This window comes from Pleurodeles waltl, chromosome 1_2, assembly GCF_031143425.1.
Source record: "Pleurodeles waltl isolate 20211129_DDA chromosome 1_2, aPleWal1.hap1.20221129, whole genome shotgun sequence".
Lineage (NCBI taxonomy): Eukaryota > Metazoa > Chordata > Amphibia > Caudata > Salamandridae > Pleurodeles > Pleurodeles waltl.
This window is the reverse complement of record NC_090437.1, coordinates 1,087,181,937-1,087,200,731: the sequence shown is the minus strand read 5'-3', so window position 1 is coordinate 1,087,200,731 and position 18,795 is coordinate 1,087,181,937.

Sequence of the window (18,795 nt, the reverse complement as noted above, 5' to 3'; positions counted from 1 at the left end):
GAGACCCAGATGGCAATTCGATGGATCTTTACTTAGTAATCAACAGTGGGTCTTAGATATGAGAACATTTATACAGGAGTTTTTTTCGGTGCAACCTGAATTCCGCATCACTGTTCAATGTCTGGGAGGCATTTAAAGCTACAGCTAGAGGGGCTAATTATTTATTTTGAAGCATCACAGACTCGTCAGCGTAAGATTCAAATTAAAAAACTTCAGATGGAAATAGAGAAGGTGACAGACGATTGTATGAAAAAAGGGTGACAGAAAGCAGCAAGGTTCAATCTTAATCAAGCAAAAGTAAAGTTAAAAGATTTTTTTATTCTTGAGGAAGTAACCAGCTCGCAGGCCTACCAACAGCTGGTTTATGAAGAAAGCCAGCAAATAGGTAAATATCTGGCTTGGGCCACTCACATATAACATGAAAAGCAGACAATACATCAAATTCAGGATCCTAAGACAAGTACAATCACTACACATGAGAAGGATATTGCTCGGGTATTTATGTCACATTACTCTATAATCTATGAGACTGATTACGCAGTTACACCTACACAGTGAGATCAGTATTATGAGACAATTATGCGACCGAAAATGCTGTTAAATGTTAAAAATTATGTAGCGCAGAAGATTACGTCCTCTGAGATTAAGGGAGCTATCTAAAAAATGACAAGTGCAAAAGCTTGTGGCGGGGATGGACAATTCTACAAAACCGTTAATACCATTTCTAATGAAATTATACAATGCAATACTCGCGGGTGTAGAAATACCTCAAACTTTTAGGTCAGTTTTCTGAAAAAAATAAAAATCCACTGAAACCGGATACATACTGCCCAGTCAGTCTGCTGAATGCACGTTATAAGATCTTAACAAAGGTCTGGGCCATCAGGATCACACCAGTCGCACAACAATTAATACATAAAGACCAAACTGGTTTTCTAGCCAAAAGACTGATATCATCTAACACAAACTTTTTAATACAGGCAATCAAGTATTTTTCAGTCAATATCATCCCTGCGGTAATGATAATGTTAGATGCAGAGAAAGCCTTCGATCTATTAAACTGGGAAGCCTTGTAACATAGACTGACCAAATTTGGTTTCCCCCAAAAATTCACATAGATGATAAGACAGCTGTATCAGGGTGGCTATGGCAGAATTGTTATTAACTCGAAGGTTAGGGGTATAATACAGACTAAACGAGGCACTGGACAGGGGTGTCCCCTTTCCCCTATACTCTTCGCCTTTTTTATTGAACCTTTAGCCCATATAATACTTAGCTCAAATAAAATTATGTCGCCTTAAGCAGCTATATCAATTAAGCTCTTCGCTGATGACATAATTTTTTATTTAAAACCAGAGATTGACAACATACTGAAAGTGCTGGATAGAATTAACAAGTTTACGCAAATCGGCAGCCACAAGATTAACGAATGCAAAACAGAGATTCTCCTATTCAACGCAGGCACAGAAAATCTCCCTCTTGTCTTGCAATAGAAAGCTAACTCATCTGAACCCATCAGGTATTTGGGGATCTATGTCACAAAGAATTATGGGGATTTGTTTAATCTCAACTATGCTAGGATGCTAACAAAAGTACAAACACTGTTGAACAGATGGATGGTTCTTCCACTGACTCTGAAAGGGAGAGTCACCATAATTAAGATGTCAGTTCTTCCGCTTTTAATTTTTGTATTCAATAATGTACCAATCAGAATAAATAGCCCCTATTTTCTCGAACTGGATTCATGATACAAAATTTCATTTGGAGGAAAAAAGCCCCAATGGTGAGGCTCTCAGTCCTACAGCTCAATAAAAACCAAGGGAGCCTAACACTTCCTAATTTTCAAGTTTATTACCAGGCTGCATTACAAGATATGCTGGCACGATACTTGGACCATAGAGAAACCCTGGAAATATTTCTGGTCACTAGAATGATTGATGAGTCAGCAATAAGTCTCCCAGCATTCATTAAAACCACTAAGCTTCCTAAAAAAACCTGATATAAATATATTTGCGATCTTAGTAAAAGAACAAAGATTTTAAGTAAAACACATCAAATACCATCAGGCTTTATTTATCTACAATTACATGAGTGTACATACTTTGGTCTATACCTCCTCAGAAACTGTGATAGCCCAATGGAATAGCAAAGGGTTTAAAGAGACGGGGGATTTTCTTCGAAAAGGTAGATATATCACTTGGGATGAGGTCAAAACTAGGCTGGAGAACAAGGCAACTAGACTCTTTTGGAGCTTTTTTCAGGTCTCCCATTTTTTTTTGTGCAAATTTACTCAGGGCAAGTACCCAAGAACACCCGATATGGAGGGCTCTAATCAAGAGTAAAGTACTTGGTACAGGGAACTGGTACAGATTACTAGCTGATCCATGCGCCTCTGAAATAATTTTAGATTTCAGGGCTAACATTTTCAGAATGTCAAAAATCTAACGATGATTGGAGAACTATTTCGGAAATGTGGTACACATCGTTGAGGGCAGCTAACTACAAGAGAATGTCTTTTCTCCCCAGATGGATGGCTTATTACACTCCTGAGATGGTACATAAAATGTTTCTATCAATTCCCGATCAATGCTTTCGCTGCCATAAGGAGGGGCAAGGGAACTGGTGCCATATTTTTCTAGACTGTCCCAAATTAACTTGTTTTTGTCTGGAAATAAAGTAGGTAATAAATCATAGATCCAATGCAAGAATTGAACTAGAACCGAGTATAGTCTTGTTTGGAATATCAGAGAAAATGCACCAGTTAGCTAAATACCAACAATATTTTATAGTGATAGTTTTTGCAGTAGCTCGGTCATTAATACTCCAGTTTTGGTGACCCAAATGATTCCTACAATGCAGAACTGGTGGAACAAAATGCTAAGAACCAAGAAATATGAGGAAGCATACTCAAAACACGTCAGGAGTATTAAATGGTTCACGGCTCTATGGCAGCATTTAGTGAAATAGTATGTCTAGTGAAAGGCAAGTCTTGAGGCATAATAAAGAACTGTTTGTTAATAATGTGTTAACATTAAACAAAATAATTGTAACCTAGATGTGTTTATATATCGGAAAGTGATTAAGGGATGTTTTTTGTTTTGCTTTTTTAAATTCTTTGCTGATTCCAAAATTAAGGTGAACATAGCTAATATTACGAACAAACATGATTGATTAACCAATACGAAGCGATTAAAGGAAGTCACTGCGTTCCTACCAGCCAATGGGGCAGGGGGATTCAAATGATTATTACTGTTTAATGCTACTTGGGTATAGTTTCTGTTTTATTTTTGTATATCTATACCTGATATGAAAATACATAATATAAACAAAAAAAGAGAATAACTTATGTTTACATTTATATTTTACATGGTACACATTCGTCTGACACCACCAGTATGATACACTATTTGTTCAGAAGTAAAAACAAACACTACATTGTGAGAAAAGATTCTCTGCAATGTCACAATTGTTGTCCTCGTTATCATTACATGAAGTCAATCTGGCAAACTACATGGTGAAGCAGCAAATCAAAAAATAGTTTTAAACCTTTGGACTTGAAATGAATCAGATATGCTGATAAAATTAATAGCCAAGGGAGCAGATCCCCCATTACCTTTTTTGTGGGATGAAATTATAATTGTGAAAAACATAAAGTAACGCATCAATATATCAAGTCTAATGATTCTTAAGGTGATACTGACTCATTTATTGAGCATCACTATGACAATTATGTTTAAGGAACATCAAATTGAATATTAAACTTTCACCACTACCCACCAGTTTATCTCATGTGGATTTGTTTTCCGGCAATGTCCAAACTATCCAGAGTGAGATCTACTTATTTACACACAGAATCTGAGACACAAAGGTAAACTTACAGTTTTGTGTAACTGTACAGTTGTATGCTATTCATAAAGGGATTCACAAGTAGTATCTTTATGAGTGTGGAGTCTCTACAGACTCCGTGCTCATGAAGATACTACTTGTAAATCCTTTTGTGAATAGCATACAATTGTACTCTTGCACAAACTTGTATGTTTACCTTTTTGAATCACGCCTAGACTTAAGAAATTTGTTAAAGTTCCATAGGATAAAGGATTACAGCAATGTCTGTAAACTATACATTAAATAAACAAATTATACTATTCCTAATAATAATATTCATAACAAGGTTCCTAAAAACTGAAAACAAATACTAAATGTTACTGTTCTTTAACTGCAAAAAAGAATATATGTATCAACAAAGCAGACTCACCAAGATTAACTATAGATCAATTGATATCGATTACGTATCATATCAATTTTCTATGTTGAAATATCTAAGATTCCTCACATGTGCTAGTTTTCCAAATCAGCTGTCTCACCAACTTTTCTTAAAATTGGCAACATAACAAAAGCCATAAATTGATTTCTCAAAATAATAATACACTGAAAAAGGATGAATACAACACTTAATGAACCAAAAGGATTTACAAAATTTAAGAAACCACAAAGTTTCCTAATATCAGACATGGGTGATGCTTTTTCCAAACCACAACCAAAACAAGGCCACTCCTTTTTAACACAACAAAATAAAAGAGCTAATGTCACTCCTCACAAACATCTTGCATGCACAGTTTCTATCAAACTGAAACATAATTTTAATCTGTTAATTCAGCACTATTATGGATGGAAGCTGGGTACTTGTTAAATTATCCGAAAACCCAATATTCTGAAATTACCATGTACAAAGTTCCTTAAATATAACCACCACAATCAATCAAGCCGGCTTCATATCTAGTCAACCAAGATCCAAATATTATGAAACCACCATGTCTAAAAATGCTCACATTCCAACATCTAGCTATATCCATTCTACGTCTTAGCAGCGCCCTCCAAAAACAATTAATAACCAAAATATACACACTTCTCAATCTGTATAATTTCAACTTGTTACAGATGGAAGCCAACTTTTTTTTAAGTCATGTGAGATAGCAATGTATTGTAACAACCATGTGCAGAGCCCTTTACATTTAATGAACCCATATAGATGCAACATGCTTAAAATTCTTATCATTCAACCAGCCACAGAAGGAAATGACATTCTTATCGAGCAATCCGAGATCCCAATCTCCTTAAACAAACATGTATAACATGCCCAGCCTTTTACTAGACTCAGTAAGTAGTGTGATTTATTCCACCTTGACAGGATTGACATACACTATAACTCGGGCCCCATCATTTACAGTGTTGTCATAAATGATGGCTCTGCGCCCATTGCCTGTGAGTGCCCACCCCCACATGGGTGTCCTATAAACTGCTGTGTATGTCATGGGGCTGTGCATGGCTGGGGTTTGGACAGGGTCTGGCCTGCAGCCACACCCTACCCCAAACCCACCCCAAGCACTCAACTCTCTGCAGCGCACGACCTAATAATCATTCTTCACCCGACAGTTCTTAACTCTTGCTGCGCTGTGATCAGTATTGAGCTATATTGAATGGATCTTCCTCCTGCCATATCGCATACTGTTGGACCTTTGATGATAAGAGTCGTAACTGGAGCTGGAATTGCTAATTAAGACTCCCCTAAGGCTGAAAAATTAACAAACCAAAAAGTGAGTTAATAGCATTATCCAGGCATGGAACGGGCAGGGAGCACTCATCATGCATGTGAATAATGTTACGGCGCAGAAAATGTAATAAAAGATAACCGACTAAGAAAAACAAGGCGTGAACAGTGAGCTTCTTCTTTGCAGCGTAAATAGAACCACCTCAGACAGACAGAATCCTTGACTTTAAGTCTGAGTGCTCCTTTCCTGAGCTTGGCGCCAGGTCTCACTCCTCTAAAGCCGGCTCTGACGGCCAATTAATGACATTCTTCCATTCTTCAAATAAAATCATGAAATCGCTAGAAGTCAAAATCTCAGCCTGACTTTAACAAGTCAGTTTACTTAATATTGAGATCTACAGACATATTGAAGTAAATTCACTGTCAAAGTTGGATGGATACATGGATGAAAGATCTGTTAAGTCATGATTTTCAGTATTTCTATGGATAATCCAGTATTGTTCTATACATTATTTTTTTATTTACTTCTTATCTAATGAAAAAATAATTTCAATAGCAACACATAGGACATCTGAACTGATATTTTTTAATATAAGAAATTTAAAAATAATTTTTTTTAATTGAATGGTTCATTTAAATGTAAATGCATCCATTTGAAAATTTCTGCAGGTCAACTTTCTTATTTAGCAAGTAACATTAACAGGTGGTTTAAGGCAATTCGACAAATATGTAACACAGCCACAGCCTATACTAAATATGATTTTAATTAAAGATTAGTCAAACTGTGATGTGAGATTTACTCAAAATAATCAAAGCACAAAAGGAATTATTGATGAAAGTCACCCTACATATATAAGTGATGTTAAGATGCAAATCTGAACTCGTGTTATAGAATCATCTGCTTAATACTGCACAAGTAAACAATAACTATTCCTGTACAAATGAAACTGAGTTACTTGTAAGTGGAACATGCTCAATAACAGATTCCATTTACTGATCACTTTATTCCATTTGTACTGGGGTAGTTATGTCACATTTTACAGTACTTAGAGGATGATTCTGTGTCCAGATAATGCTACATGTTTATCTAAGCATTGCTTATTCAAATGCAATATCTAAATCAGTTAGCAAGAAAGAGCATTGGCAAATTGATTATTAAACTCTAAATGCTTGCCCACAGGTAAGTGGTTGCAGAACATGAGCAGCACAGCTTAGCTCACTACTTCAAATGATTTTTGTAAAACTTTATTACAAGAACCCTTTCAAGATGGCCACCGGTGCATGCAGACTCACAGGCAACCATCTTAAAATGGCATCATAAAACTTTATTACAAGAAACATTTTAGCTGGTGATGAAGTGAAAAGTGTATTCTGATCACACAAGTATGACTGGGGAAAACATGGCGGCTGCATAGGTAGCGGGCGCAGGACGTCCGCACTGGGCCAGCTGGGAGAGCGGGGCCGCGTCCAAACAGGAAGAGACAGAACGGTATGCTAGTGGCAATACAATTAAAATCAGCAGAAAGTAAGATAAATACCTCGCATTGGCACCGCGATTGGCGGCAGAGAGGAGCGCGGCAGTGGATGCGTGGAGGGGGAAACCCAGCCTCTGGGTGCGAGCAGCTGCAGAGCTCCTGCACGGTAGGAAGGCAGCCTCAAGGATTTCCTTCCAAAGCAGAAGGAAGATCAGCAGCGGTAGTGCCAGCACAAGCAGCACTGGCCCTACGGGTGGTGCAGGGCCCTTGGGGGAGCGACCAGAGGTGCAGAGGGAAGGTAACTTGTTTTTTCCTTGCACTGCGGGACAATCTGTGACTCTTGTTAGTAAAGGGGGCTGTTTAATGTATGGACACAGGGGGTTGAGGGGAAATAAAAGGGATAGTGAGGTGAGTGCGATAAAGAGCTCTGGACTCACCTACTCCCTGAGGAGTAGTAGAAGATCCAATGGGATTAAAGGAAATTTGGGCCCCGGTGAATTAGAATCCCTCAGAAACCATCACAAAGTGCAGAAAGACCAAGCCAGAGATAGTAGCAGAGGGGGTAGTGGGGAGGATAAGCCCTCTGTTAAGACTGGGAGTGAATGAGATAGGAGCCTCAAGATTACCCCCTCACTGAAAACATATTTTAGGATTTGGCCTTCAAGTATGGAGAACTCAGACTCGGTGCAGCAAATCACGCACACTGAAGAAGAAGTCCCGGGAGCAGGTACAAGTGAAGAGGGCAGGCAAGATCTGCAGAGGGAGTGCAGCCCTAATAGGTTTCATCCACTGGGGGACATAGAAAGTATGGTAGTAAGTGAGAAGTAATTGGGAGGCAGTGGACCCCCTCAGAGCACCTCGCTGCATGGTTTTGCGATCGAAGGGCTGGGCAGGGAAGTGCAGTCTTCAGAAAAGGAAAAGGTGGATAAGGGCCCAGGACTGGAGGGTGATACTGAAGAGGCGAAATGGCAGACTCAATGCGCGCGGACCAGGAGTCCATCACCTCAGATCTCTATGGGGGCTCCTTCAAGTTTTGAGGATGGGTGTCAGCGGGATCCAGCAGGGGGAGAACTTTTCAATTATCCCATTGCAGAAATGTTAAAAGCTATGTCCCTGGAGGTTATGGGTGGTTTTGAGACATCAATTAATAACCAAAAGGAGATAAGGAGTCTGTGCAAGACTTTTGGGGAGAAAATTGATGACCTTGTGGGGAGGACTGTTGCCCTGGAGGAAGAGGTGGGGGAACTGAAGTCAGCGATGGAAGTAAATAGGGTTGAAATCCAGAAGTTTAAATCTAATGAAGAGAGTGTCCTATCTAAACTCAAGTCACTGGAGAACAAAGAAAGAAAGTGTAATTTGAGGCTTCTAAGAGTCCCAGAGGGCATGGAAGGGACCGATTTGAAAGGGTTGGTAATTCGTTGAATTAAGCAGGGTGTGCAGATTGAAGACACAACAGAGGATATTGCAAGAGATATTCAAAGGGTGCATGGGGACCCTTATAGAAAAACTCCAAATAGAAATAAACCCATGAAAATATTGGTTAGCTTCCATATGTATGCTCTTGAGGAGCGTATTCTGGCAGAAGATCTGAGACAGAAGCTGCTAGCAGTGGAAGGAGCCAGGTTTGAAATCAGGTCTGATTTGTCGAGCGTAACCCTAAATAGACAATGGGAGCTGGGAAAAAAGATGGAGATCCTGAAAGAATTGGGGGCTACGGTCCAGCTGAAGTTCCCAGCTTCTTTGAGAGCTATGGTTAATAATCAAATGCATAACTTCAAGGATTGAAGAGAGCTGGGTGACTTGATTAAGACATTAAGTAAGGCTGGCTAGCATGATCAGAGGCAGGGACAAGTCCCCTTTTTCTTGTTTTTCTTTTTTGTGTGCAAATAATGGCCCAGTGGTGGACTCCCCGGGTGAGATTATCGCCCAGTTAAAGAGATAAAACGGGTTTTCCAAGGATTTAGGGGTAGGGCTGAGGGTGGAGGAGGGAGTGAGAAGTGGAGGTGGAGGTGGACAGTGTGAGCACAGGGTGAGGGAGCAAAGGGGGAAAAATAAAAAAAAGAATGTCCTCATCCAGCAGAGTACAGGCAGAACATGTGGGGATCTACCAGCGGCATTTAAAGTAGAATACAGATGGCGGGGGTAAATGAGTTAAAACTCCTATCTTGTAATGTTAATGGATTAAGTAATAGGCAGAAGAGACTGATGCAGTATTTAAGAGATACTTAGGCAAATGTTTTAATTTTGCAAGAGACACACCCGTCTAATGACGAGTGTACTGAATTATTTTCCTCATGCACATGGCTCCAGCAGTTCTTAAGAACCACACAGGATGGGAGGACTAAGGGCGTGGCTATATTAATTAGAGATCACACCAGTATCTCCTTTCATGGTGGGCCAGTGGATAAGGCATGTAGATTGGTTATTCTGGTAGGATGTTATGGACCGATTAGAGATGTTCCCTCATCTTTGTTGGATCTTTTTCATCATGTGTTGCAATACCCTGACCCAATATATGGATGGGAGACTTTAATGTGGGGCTGAACTATAACTTAGATAAATCTTCTGGAAGTAGGGTGAGAACTAACGAAAAAATGCTATCAAAAATATTAGCTATAATATCCCAGTTAGGGCTGCACGACATTTGGAGGGAGAAGGTGGGACAAAGCCGTGGGTACACATACAGTAATAAAAAATATAGACATCAGTCCAGGATAGACTATGCCTTAGTAGATGGAAGATTGAGGGATCAAGTTGAAGTGGTAGTAAATGTCACGGCTCACATGTCAGATCACTCAGCAGTAAGCATGAATATCCGATTGTGGACGAGGGGTATCCAGAGGAGGTGGACACCGGACAGGAACTTATTGTTAGACGAGAAGTTAGTGGCAGATCTAAGAATAGATGTAGAAGAATTCTTTAGCATTAACTCCGGATCATTGCCACCAGCCGTAGTCTGGGATGCGTTTAAGGCTTTCCTAAGAGGTAGATTGATAAGAGCATCCTCTATTAGTAGGAAGGCCTATAAAGGAGAGATTACGTGTCTAGAACATCAGTTACATCAAGTAGAGCAGGAGTTGATAGCCCTGGATTACAGAGGTGAGGACTTTGAAAAACTGAATAGGCTTCATCAAGATCTAAGGCAGGAATTGGTAGCCGTAGTGGATAAGAGGATAAAAGCAAGATTCGAATCTAATAGGATTGCACATTTTGAATACGGGGAAAATTTCCAGAAACTATTAGCATGGAAAATAAGGACAAATCAGCTTAGGAATAAGGTGTCAGAAATTTATAATAAGAACCAAGCGGAGATTTGTAGAAGTGGGGGGAGATTGAAGATGCTATCCGGGACTATTATAAGGAGCTCTATTCGGAGAAGTTGGTGGTGTCCCCAGAAATAGTGAAGGCTTGGTTAAAAGATCTTGACCTGCCGAGCCTGGAGGAAGAAGACAATAAAATCTTGAATGAACAGGTAGGGCAGGCCGAAATAGAACGAGTCATACAGTTGGCTAAGTTAGGAAAGGCGCTTACCCATTGAAATATATAAATTACTAGGAAGAAGTATCCTTAAGTGTTTGGAGGGTTTCTTCTTGGAAGGAGGCTATTATTACACTAATCCCAAAACCAGGGAAGGATTCCAGAAATTGTGACTCATACAGGCCGATCTCTCTGTTAAATTGCGACTATAAAAGTTTCACGAAAATTCTGGCGGACAGGTTGGGGGGTATTTTAGGCAGCCTTATCCAGGGAGATCAAAAGGGCTTCTTAAAGAATAGGTATATGCATGAACTGACACATAGCTTGATAGGCTCAGGAGATTTAGCTTATTCGTGCAAGAAACCATTAGCTCTAGTGACAATCAATGCCGCTAAGGCATTTGATAGGGTCAACTGGTTGTATCTGGACACTCTCTGTGAAGTTTTCAACCTGGGAGAGACGTTTATAAGTGTATTGCAGAAGATATATCATGACCCGGTTGCCAGAGTGTTGGTTAAGGGCTCATCAGCGCGTCCTTTTAAAATAGAAAGAGGAACCAGCCAGGGATGCCCATTGTCTCCGCTGTTATTTAACTTGTATATAGAGCCTCTAGCTTGCAAAATAAGAAGAGAGCAGAAGATACCCCCGTTTAAGGTAGCCCTGTATGCGGACGATTTAATGGTATATACTACAAACATACAACAGACATTACCAATTTTGGAGGAGCAGGCGCATAAATTCGGGGAGATTGCGGGGTATGTAGTTAATAAGGATAAAACTGAAATTATTGCATGGAACATGCAGACGTGACATAAGAGTGAGATAAAATATTTAGGGATTACGATAACCCAGGATATACCAAGAATACCAGAAGTTAATTTTTTGAGAATTATGAGAGATTTTAGTAAACTAATGAAGAGTTGGGTGAATTATGGGGAGGGCCAATCTGGTTAAGATGATGATATTACCTGAACTTTTATTTATTTTTAATGCAGTACCCTTAAAATATAACAAAGAGTGGCTGGATAAACTGCAGGGCAAACTCAGCAGCTTTACTTGGGCTTCCAAGGGTGTACGTATCTCATGGAAGAAATTGAGGAGGAGGAAGGAGAAAGTGGGGATAGCGATCCCTGACTTTCATCTTTATGCCTGGGCAATTTTTATGAAAAATATTGGGGGGGCTATGAATGCCACAAGGTCTACGGAGTTGGCGCAGATCCTCAAAGAGATGATGGAGTTTAATCATGGAGTGCAAGGAAATTTTCTTTATAAATTCAGGGACCCCAAATACTTCAAGAAAGTCAGATTTAAAATTATGCAGGATGCTGCAAAACAGTGGTTCGCAATAAGGAAGGCCACTAGTTGGCCATTCTATTGTAAACCTATTTGGGAGTCCCCGGGCTCACCGGAATGGACTAAAGACATTCTAGTTAAACCATTGAAAGAGGCATGATTTGGATGCTGGGGGCAACAGTTCATCGATGGGAACTTGATACTGTATGAAGATCTTGAGGTGGCGACAAAGGGCAAGTTAGTTAGATTCAAGTACTTTCAGATAGGAAGCTGGAGGAAGAGTGCAAAGGAGAAAATAGGCGACTCAAATGAGATAGAAGATTTACTTCGTCAGTGTAAATTCCGGAAGAAAGAACTGGCGAGATAGTATTGGACATTGATGGAAGTTATAGATGGAGAATTTAATATGCCAGAAGAGATTTGGAAGGAGCGACTTCCAGGATTACAGATCAAAGAACTATGGCAAGTATCTACAGTTTTGTTGTACTCCACAGTTACACCTGCCCATTTAAGAAAGAAGCATATGTTTTCAATTCACAGAGCCTTCTGGACTCCAGAGAAGCTATCTAAATGTGCACAAGGTAACTTGATCAACTGTAAGAAGTGCGGTCTGGGCTTGGCAGATAACGGCCATATGTTTTGGGAGTGCCCCCAGCGATCCTGGTTCTGGAAAGAGGTGTGAGAGGCAATCAATGATATTTTATCGATTACTTGCTAGGTGAGCCTTTCTTTGGTTATTTTTGGATGCCTCCCTGCCCCTACAGGGCTGAGAAGGAACGATGCTAAATTGATTTTCCATGTGATGTTGTTGGCTAGGAGGGAGATGTGCAGGAAATGAATCAGCACCTCTTCTCCTACTTATACGGAGTGGATAGACTCCTTGGAATATAATGTTATTTTGGATTTAGGAGCTAGTAAAAAGGAAAGTAAGAGAAGTAAGTTTTGGGGTCCACTAAAAAGGTGGTTGGAAAAAAGATAGCCTGACGTCCCATGATTACACCCACAGCCGTTCGTAGAAGGGCTCTGGGGGAGAGTCACTAAAGATAAAAAAAACAGACACCCGGACATTTCCAGATGGGAGCCTGAAATGGCAGCATACTCTGAGGTCATTGGACCTTTAGGTGGAGGCCCCCAGGACGATTTCTGGTTTGCTGTATGGTTGGATGAGAACAAAAAAAAAACATTTTAAGATGGCCACCCATGTGTATAAATGCATGTTTACAACCATGGGTTTCTTGCAATGGGCTTGGTTGTGCTTTACAAAAGCTCTTTCTAAGATGTATTTACATGCTTTCAGTTGCATTCAAACTAATTTGTGGACATTTTAGACTAATGTTTGTAAAACTTTTTTACAAAACCATTACAAAATAGCCACCATGCATAACCTGTACATGACCTATACATACATGAGGTGTGATGGCATAGTATAATTGAACACAGTATGCAAGCGACACAATATCAGAAAAAAATATTGATTACCAAATTATCATCATCCCAGACATAACCAAGAAAAACACAAAGATGAAGAACAAAAATATTGCTGTAAAAAATATTTTGAATAAGTAATATCAATATCAATAACAATATTTTTAAATAAAATATAATTAACTCATTAAATACATACACAATAAATTAAATATTTAAAACAAAGTATCAGCAACAAACAAATCAGTAAAATGAAACTAAAAAATATATTTATTCTATTGTTGCGTAGGATCTCATTATTCTAATGAGACTACTGGATTTGAGCGGCAGAATTACCTGCGGTGTGGGGGACTGAGTCTAACCCACTACAAGAGACATCTGTAGGCCTAATCTGGGGCTTGCTCCGGCTAACTAGCAGTGCCTCATCTCCACCCAAGAGCAGGGATGATTGGGCAGCCGAGTGCATGACACAATTGACTCCTCACGGAAATTGTGGTCACTAAGATCGCATCCGTTTCTCTCAGTTACATTAGTCTCACATATGCAAGGACAGTCTGAGGCATTATATTGTATTGTATTGTAATAGTATTTATATAGCGCTTACTACCCCTGACGAGGCGTCGAATCGCTTTTCGGCGAGTAGCACACTACTCCGGAACCCAACAAGAATTAGTGATGGATTATTATCGGGAAATATGAGTACAGATTTTGTATTATAATGAGTTAATTTGAGCCGCGGATATGAGAGTTTGTTAGTTAGATTGACTGGAGTAATGGAGGGGTGGAGGAGGAAAGAAATCAAGAAGTGTTAATTGGGAGTATATCCCTCATTTACTCATCCCAAAGGCTTGGGATGAGTAAAGGGGGATGGAGGAGGGAAGGGTTAGGGAGATCATAGTAGCAGGGTGAGATAAATGAGGGAGAATTTAGTAGGGTTGTTTGGGAGGTCATGGTAGTAGAGTGAGGTTTGGTGAGTTAGCTGTGGAAGCGGAGAGAAGAGGTTAGGCAGAGTTATTTAGGAGATGAAAGTAGTAGAATGGATTTCGGATGATTCAGAGTGGCAATGGAGGATAGATTGATAGAGACATGACATATGATGATGGGTAGATCAGTGTGATAAGATGAGAGCAGGGATTCATAGATAACTAGTATACCAACCCACCCAGGAGCCATGCAATGACACACGAACATGCCAAGCACAGAACAACATACACACATACATACATATATATATATGTACATACACACATTCACACACACATAAAAACACACATGAATACACGCACATATGCACACATATATGTACATACAATACATAATTAGAACCATTGGTAAATATACTTAGTCAAACAGGTTTAAAGAGTGTGTGTGCATTTTATTGTTATGACATAGTAGCGATACATATTTTCTAAAGAACTATACATAACTAGAAATAGACACATAATCAGAAAAAATATTTATCAACATAGGCATATGCAGGCCATAGTTGTTTGAATATGGTGTATTTTTTTTTTTTTTTAAATATATTTTTATTAACTGTTTGCTGTTTTACATATGTAGGTCTGTTTACTGTAACATTTTGTTCTTATGGTACATTTCTGCTCCTTGAGCCGCAACTCTGTTATACTTTGCTTGCGATGCGTGTTACAATTACTTGTACATTTCAATGATATTATAATATAATACTTATACATCAGTATTTCCAATTCTAAATCAGATCGCTTTTATGTTGTCAGTACTTTCAGAACCCCTTGTTACCTCTTGGATATTGTGACCTAATAACAGACTTAACTCAACTTCAAACTTTAAATAAACTTATTGGCTTAAGTGGGTGGATCTGCTTAATTTCTTAATGGGGCAATTGTCAGGGCATTACTTGTTATGTTGGGTTGGCCTGTGCTTCGCACCCCTCCGTCCTCTATCATTTTAGTTATTGTGTCCTGTCCCCCCGCTCTCTCACTCTCCGCGTCTGGCTCGGGGGGGCACCTAGTATTCCTCCTGTCATAGTTACGGGGACCTTCCCCCACGATCCTATCCGCTGGCCATTTCAATTAGTTCATCCCACCCCCTCAGGTGCTTTTGGTCTCTTCGTTAGGTCGTCCCAGTTTGTCACTAGGTCTTCCCACTCCGAGGCGATGGGGGTCTGGCGTACCCCCCTGGCCTCTTCGGCCTTAAGGACCTGCAGCTCAGCTCTGGACCATCTTGTGACATCGCTTCTCCATTCTGTCAGAGATGGGTGAGTGGGAGACTTCCAACCCTTCGTAATCAGTCTTTTATATAGGGCTAGGGACAGGTCAAGGAAACGGACCCCTACTCTACTCCACTTGATGCCGGTTCTAAGGCCCAATAGACACATGATAGGGGTTGGCCTGAGCTCCATCTCGAACAGCTCCGTGAGGATTGCCATCATCGCCTCCCAACCCCTCTGGAGTATCGTGCATCCCCACACCATATGGTCAAAGTCGGCCTCACCGTCCCCACATCTTGGGCATGTCCTGGGCACCCCCCCATATATGCGGTGCAGCCGTTGAGGAGTGAGGTATGTTCTGTGTAGATAGTTGTATTGGATGTATCTCAGCCTCGTGTTGCGCGAGATCATCCTGGGATAAGCTAGTGCTCTGTTCCACTCGGATTCAGACAGATCCCGCCCAATTGTCTTCACCCATTTTTCTCTTAGGGAATGCAGGGGGTCCACTGCTGCTTCTATTTGGGCCCGGTATATTTTTGCAATCAAGTGAGGTTCCTCTCCTGCTGTCAACAGGAGGTTCAACACCCTGTGAATCGTGGGTTCCGCGTTTAGCGTGTCCCAATGCTCTTTCAGGGTGTGCACCAACCTCCTGAAGAGTAAAAATTGTCCTTGCGGCACTCCCCCCCCTGCTACATCAGCGAAGCTCCTCAGCACCCCCTCCTTGAATAGCCCCCCCACTGTCACTATCCCTGCTCTCGTCCATGGTCCCAATCCCAGCCCCCCTCGCTCCCCCACTCCCGGGTCCAGAGCGACGGCCGCCAGCGGCAGAGCGGGATAGTACGGCGGTCACACCCCAGTCCTTTTCTCGCACCGTTTCCAGCATTTCATCGCCACATTGCACATTATGTTGTCTCTTATGGGGGCAATCTTCCTGCCCACCATACTTGCTGCTATACGAGCTGTGTCTATTACTCCGTGTGCGGTAGCTAGGTCCAGCCGTCCCCTGACCGCTAGCCAGCCGGCCACCCACTGCAGCTGGGATGCCAAGTAATAAGCCTCGAAGTCAGGAGCACCCAGCCCCCCCAAGTGTGTCGGTCTACAGATGGTCGAAAGCGCTGTTCTCCTGCGACCCTCATCCCATATCAGCTCTCTGAGCAGAGCATTCAGCTCTCGGAACCATGCAGAGGGGACCTGTAGCGGTAAGTTAGCAAAGTAGTAAAGGAGGCGCGGAAGCATGATCATTTTTGAGAGCGCCACTCTGGCCATTATTGTTAGCTTCAATGATCTCCAGAACCCAACCGAGGTGCGCAGGGATCCGAGTGTCCTGCCAATATTCCTGTCTCTAAGGTCGTTCAATTCGTGAAATATCTGTATGCCCAGGTATTTAAAAATCCGCAGGGCCCAGTTTATATCCGCTGGGCACGCATCAGGGCGCATGCCGTCTGACAGCACCGGGAATACAAATGTTTTCCTCCGGTTAAGTCGGAGACCAGATATGTCTCCGAAGTCTTCCAGTGTCCCCAGTGCCCACGTGAGTCCACTTGTCCCATCTCTCAGGTAGATGAGTATATCATCAGCATACAGAGAAACAATATGCTCATCCGGACCCCACACAATTCCCCTACCCTTGCCTTCACATCGCAGCCGCGAGGCCAGGGGCTCAATTGCCAGAGCAAACAGCAGTGGGAACAAGGGGCAGCCCTGCCTAGTTTCCCGGTATACTGGGTATGCACTAGAAATTGTCCTTCCGGTCTTAACTCTTGCTAGTGGGGATGAGTACAACAGATCCACCCATTTCACCCATTCCTCCCCCAGCCCCATTTTAAGCATCACAGTTCTTAAGTAGTCCCACCTGATAGAATCGAAGGCCTTCTTGAAGTCCACCGCGAGCAAGACCCCCGCCGTCGGCCTCAGGTTCTTAGGCATGTGCAGAACCGTAAAAACCCGTCTCAGGTTCAGGGAGGTATTACGGCCGGGGACAAAACCGTTCTGGTCAGCGTGCACTAGCTTGGTCATAAGGGGGAGTAGCCGAGCAGCCATGATCTTGCTAAGAATTTTGAAGTCGCTGTTTAGCATTGATAAAGGCCTAAAGTCCGCCACCGAAGCTTCCCTGTCTTTTGTCTTGGGGAGTGGCACCACCAAGGCTTCCCGCAGTGTGCACGGTAGCTCTCCTTGTTTCAGTGCCTCCGCATACATCTCCATCAGTTGGGGAGCCAGCAGTGATCTGTATTTTTTATAAAAATCCATGGGGAGGCCGTCTGTTCCTGGAGTCTTTCCAGGTGCTAACTGTGCTATTGCTTCGTTTACTTCTTCTACAGACACTGGACCCCCCAAGCCGTCTCTCTCCTCTGCACTCAGTGTAGGCAGTGGAGTTTGTAGCAAGTAATTATCAAAGACCTCCGTCCGCAGCTCACTGGGTTTCCTGTACAACTGCGTGTAGTATTCCCTGAATGCGTCATTTATGGGGCCCGGTCTGAGTCTGCGCGATCCCTCCCTATCTAGTACACAGGTGACCGGCTCACCCTGCCCCCTGGGCGGACCAGCCATGCCAGCAGCCTTCCTGATCTGCCCTCCTCCGCCTGCAAGGATGCTATGTATTTTTGCCTATCATGGCATCTGAGCTGCTCTTCAATACGGGAGTGTTCTCTGCGGGCATGGCTGTATTCTCCATTCTCCTGGACTGCCTTCCCCTGTCTCAACTCCCCATCATGCATATCCTTCTCTAGGGCTTCCAGTTCCTTTTCTAGCGTGCGCCTCACCCCCACTGACTGCCCCAAACAGAAGCCCCTCGTCACCACCTTGAGTGCCTCCCACTCCAAGGCCCTAGATGGGGTGGACCCACTGTTCGTCTCAATATACTCTGCTAGGTGACAGTGCAGGGCCTCTCTGTACGCCTGGTCCTCAAGTGCTGAGGGGGACAGTCTCCATGATGGTATGGGGTGTCTATCTTCTGACAACCTCATCGTTATTAGCAAGGGATTGTGGTCAGACAAGGTGCGGGCTAAGTATTCCGAGCGTGTCATGTTATTCATCAGGCCTGCAGTACAAACTACCCTGTCAATTCTAGTGTGCACCCGGTGAAGACCCGAGTAGTAAGAGTAATCCCTAGTAGTTGGGTGATGCACTCGCCAGACATCCGACAACCCCCACGTGTCCAACCACTCGCCTAATCTTTTGGCTGTTCTAATTGTAGCGGCCCCTTGTAGAGGTGGGGTGGATCTGTCCATGTTTGTGTCTATCACTGCATTAAAATCACCTCCCACTAATAGTTCTCCGGCGTGTTGGCGTGTGAGGTGTCTCAATAGGCCCGATATGAAGGGTACCTGGTCTTGGTTGGGGGCGTAAATGCAACTCAAGACCATTGGTATACCGTGTAGCCTCCCCTCTAA